The following is a 4,534-nucleotide window of genomic DNA, read 5'->3' as shown; positions in this document are numbered from 1 at the left end:
TCAATTTCGAAAGTCCATTTGTGGCGTTCGTAACGACTAGCAGTACAGTTGGAAGGAGGTTCTAGTAATCGAAATCGAAGTCCGTTAAAATAAACGACTATTTCTGGAAGATCTTGATTTCTCACATCAGGATTTTCTACATGATTTCTTTAACAACATTTCAGCAACTTGCACCGTACCTGACTTTGAAATAGAGGTAACTTCTTCATGTACTCCTGGTGAAGAAGTAAGCTTGAACCAAGAATGTACTTTCTCTTGTCCGCCTGGTTACGATTTGACTGGGCCATCTTTTGTCACATGCGAAAGCTCTGAACAGTTCTCGGATCTATTTCCCGAATGTCAGAGTAAGTAAATAAAGTAAAAGAACCATTATCCATTTATTCAAAGCTGTAGAATTTTGGAAAGAATGTTTATGAATACAATGCTGGAAAGATGAAATGCTCTGCATTTCTGTGCCGATAACCTGAGCTTGGGGTAAGATCTCATGTATCTGTCTTCCGTTACATGGTCAGTAAAACGCATTATTCTTTTGGAAGATCTTTTAAGAGTTTGATGACAGTAAAGAGCTGTGCTCTATTGGTCAAATAAATTTTATCTCGATGAGAACTTGTGAAAGTTTCGTGATTGGAAAGCAGTTCTCTATAGATATACAAAAAACGGAACGACCAACACGTCTTTCCACAGATGCGTCCACATACGCACATAATATATAAAGAAAGAAAGTTTATGTGCGATGAAATCTGGATACACTCGAAGATGATTCGTTATTACCTGTGTATAATAAGAAACATATTTAAAATGTCGGGAGCTTCCCCTACGCCTCATTTATTTCTTTCAAATTAGTCGTGACGTGCACTGTAACTTTATTTGGAGACAAAGTAAGTTCATCGTGTACACCTGCCACTCAAGTAGACTACCAAGAAGAATGTACGTTTTCTTGTCCAGCTGGTTATGAGCTGATCGGACCGTCATCCGTTACCTGCACGAGCTTTGGAGGTTTCTCAGACGTATTTCCCGAATGTGAGGGTAAGTCTGACATAAAAGCTCTGTACAATACTTAGTAAGTGTCAATCGCTGTATTATATTAGAAAGAAGTTTCGAAACCATGGCTGAGAGAATGAAATATTTGGGAAAGTTTTATCAAGTAAGAGCGGTTATGACTACATCTTATGTTTTTATCAGGATTTTGGACTTGATTAATTGTTATGATAACGTTAACGAGGATGAAGATAAAGATGGTGATTATCACAATAACTGTATTGATAATAGAATGAGTTGTGACACTTATGTAGTAGTTGTGATGGTGTAAGGGCTATAGAGAGATAGGGAAGTAGTGACTGGGTCCAGATCTTCTTACTCTGGCTTTTTAAACAGAGGTGATTAGTTCAATTGCGAACCACAGCGTGATTATATGGAAGCTTAAAAGTGCCACCGAGATGTTGAGATAATTATCTTGGGATGTCGATATCTTGATAGCAAAAGATCAGATGACGAGATCCTGGATCTCATCATGTCAACATCTTTTAGAAGAGATGATGAGATGACAAGATCCCGAATCTCATCATGTTGACATCTTTTAGAAGAGATGATGAGATGACAAGATCCCAGATCTCATCATGTCAACATCTTTTAGAAGAGATGATGAGATGACAAGATCCCGGATCTCATCATGTTAACATCTTGTAGAAGAGATGATCAGATGACAAGATCCCGGATCTCATCATGTCGACATCTTTTAGAAGAGATGATCAGATGACAAGATCCCGGATCTCGTCATGTTGACATCTTTTAGAAGAAATGGTCAGATGACAAGATCTTCGATCCATGATCATGTCATCTAATCATCTCTTCTTAAAGATGTAGACATGACGAGTTACGAGATGACATCTGATCATCTCTTCCACTGGATGTAGACATGATCCAAGATCTTGTCATCTGATCATCTCTTCTACAAGATGTCAACATGATGAGATCCGAGATCTTGTCATCTCATCATCTCTTCTAAAATATGTTGACATGATGAGTTCCGGGATCTTGTCATCTCATCATCTCTTCTAAAAGATGTTGACATGACGAGTTACGAGATGACATCTGATCATCTCTTCCACTGGATGATGATGAGATGACAAGATCCCAGATCTCATCATGTCAACATCTTTTAGAAGAGATGATGAGATGACAAGATCCCGGATCTCATCATGTTAACATCTTGTAGAAGAGATGATCAGATGACAAGATCCCGGATCTCATCATGTCGACATCTTTTAGAAGAGATGATCAGATGACAAGATCCCGGATCTCGTCATGTTGACATCTTTTAGAAGAAATGGTCAGATGACAAGATCTTCGATCCATGATCATGTCATCTAATCATCTCTTCTTAAAGATGTAGACATGACGAGTTACGAGATGACATCTGATCATCTCTTCCACTGGATGTAGACATGACGAGATCCAAGATCTTGTCATCTGATCATCTCTTCTACAAGATGTCAACATGATGAGATCCGAGATCTTGTCATCTCATCATCTCTTCTAAAATATGTTGATATGATGAGTTCCGGGATCTTGTCATCTCTTCTAAAAGATGTTGACATGACGAGTTACGAGATGACATCTGATCATCTCTTCCACTGGATGTAGACATGACGAGATCCAAGATCTTGTCATCTGATCATCTCTTCTACAAGATGTCAACATGATGAGATCCGAGATCTTGTCATCTCATCATCTCTTCTAAAATATGTTGACATGATGAGTTCCGGGATCTTGTCATCTCATCATCTCTTCTAAAGGATGTTGACATGATGAGATCCGGGATCTTGTCATCTCATCATCTCTTCTACAAGATGTCAACATGATGAGATCCGGGATCTTGTCATCTCATCATCTCTTCTATACAAGATGTCAACATGATGAGATCTGGGATCTTGTCATCTTATCTTTTGCTATCAAGATGTCGACTTCCCGAGATAATTATCTCAACATCTCGGTGGCACTTTTAAGCTTCCATATGATTACCTTCCGCAAGATTTAAATCCTTGTTGTATTGCAATCAACCCAGGTAAGGTAAATGGGTGCCCGGCTGGATAAATTCTTTGAATGCCGTAAGGACTTTTAAGCAGTTGGAGCTTAAGTCTGGGTAAGAATTCACCATTTAAAAGGCAACTAGATAATTCACACCTCGAAATTGCTTTGTATGAGTGTTCATTCTTTTAAATTGATGGTGGTTCTCCAACTGTTGTTTATACCTTCTTTTCATTGTCATGATTCGCGCCGCGATCGAATCTGTTGTTTGAATCGTGGAGTAATCGTGTCGTCGGTAGTCATCGCATCAGATCCTAAAAGATCATATCTCATCAGCCGTGATCATTGTATTGATAGTATGATATATTTGGAATGTTCTTAAAATTTTCGCGATCAATTTCGAAAGTCAAATGGTGGCGTTCGTAACGACTTGCACTATAGTGGGAAGGAGATTCTAGTAATTGAAAGTGAAGTCCATTAAAAATAAACGACATTTTCTTAAAGATCTTGATTTCTGACATCAGCATTTTTTTAACATGATTTCTTTAACAACATTTCAGCAACTTGCACCGTACCTGACTTTGAAATAGATGTAATTTCTTCATGTACTCCTGGTGAAGAAGTAAGCTTGAACCAAGAATGTACGTTCTCTTGTCCGCCTGGTTACGATTTGACTGGGCAATCTTTTGTCACATGCGAAAGCTCTGAACAGTTCTCGGATCTATTTCCCCAATGTCAGAGTAAGTAAATAAAGTAAAGGAACCATTATCCATTTATTCAAAGCTGTAGAATTTTGGAAAGAATGTTTATGAATACAATGCTGGAAAGATGAAATGCTCTGCATTTCTGTGCCGATAATCTGAGCTCGGGGTAAGATCTCATGTATCTGTCTTCCGTTACATGGTCAGTAAAACGCATTATTCTTTTGGAAGATCTTTTAAGAGTTTGATGACAGTAAAGAGCTGTGCTCTTTTGGTCAAATAAATTTTATCTCGATGAGAACTTGTGGAAGTTTCGTGATTGGAAAGCAGTCCTCTATAGATATACCAAAAAACGGAACGACCAACACGTCTTTACACAGATGCGTCCACATACGCACATAATATAAAGAAAGAAAGTTTATGTGCGATAACATCTGGATACACTCGAAGATGATTCGTTATTACCTGTGTGTAATAGGGAACATATTTAAAATGTCGGGAGCTTACCCTGCGCCTCATTTTTTTCTTTGAAATTAGTCGTGACGTGCACTGTAACTTTATTTGGAGACAAAGTAAGTTCATCGTGTACACCTGCCACTCAAGTAGACTACCAAGAAGAATGTACCTTTTCTTGTCCAGCTGGTTATGAGCTGATCGGACCGTCATCCGTTACCTGCACGAGCTTTGGAGGTTTCTCAGACGTATTTCCCGTATGTGAGGGTAAGTCTGGCATAAAAGCTCTGTACAATACCTAGTAAGTGTCAATCGCTGTATTACAATGCATGTTAGAAAAATGTTTCGAAACC

At 38.5% G+C, this 4,534-nt stretch overlaps 1 long non-coding RNA gene across 2 annotated transcripts; it reads left to right on the top strand.

Annotated features, from left to right (window-relative positions):
* The first annotated feature begins 268 nt into the window (after positions 1-268).
* On the top strand, positions 269-4,409 carry LOC121405787. Of its 2 annotated transcripts, none has more exons than XR_005968694.1 (3): positions 269-344; positions 844-1,026; positions 4,266-4,409. It is a non-coding gene; the product is annotated as an uncharacterized LOC121405787 (long non-coding RNA). The 2 variants fall into 2 exon arrangements; XR_005968693.1 differs by lacking the exon at positions 4,266-4,409 and adding an exon at positions 3,588-3,755.
* The last annotated feature ends 125 nt before the right edge of the window (positions 4,410-4,534 follow it).

The sequence above is a fragment of the Lytechinus variegatus genome, chromosome 19 (genome assembly GCF_018143015.1).
Source record: "Lytechinus variegatus isolate NC3 chromosome 19, Lvar_3.0, whole genome shotgun sequence".
Taxonomy (NCBI): domain Eukaryota; kingdom Metazoa; phylum Echinodermata; class Echinoidea; order Temnopleuroida; family Toxopneustidae; genus Lytechinus; species Lytechinus variegatus.
The sequence above is the reverse complement of the archived record's forward strand: the minus strand, read 5'-3'. Positions and strand labels throughout refer to the sequence as shown.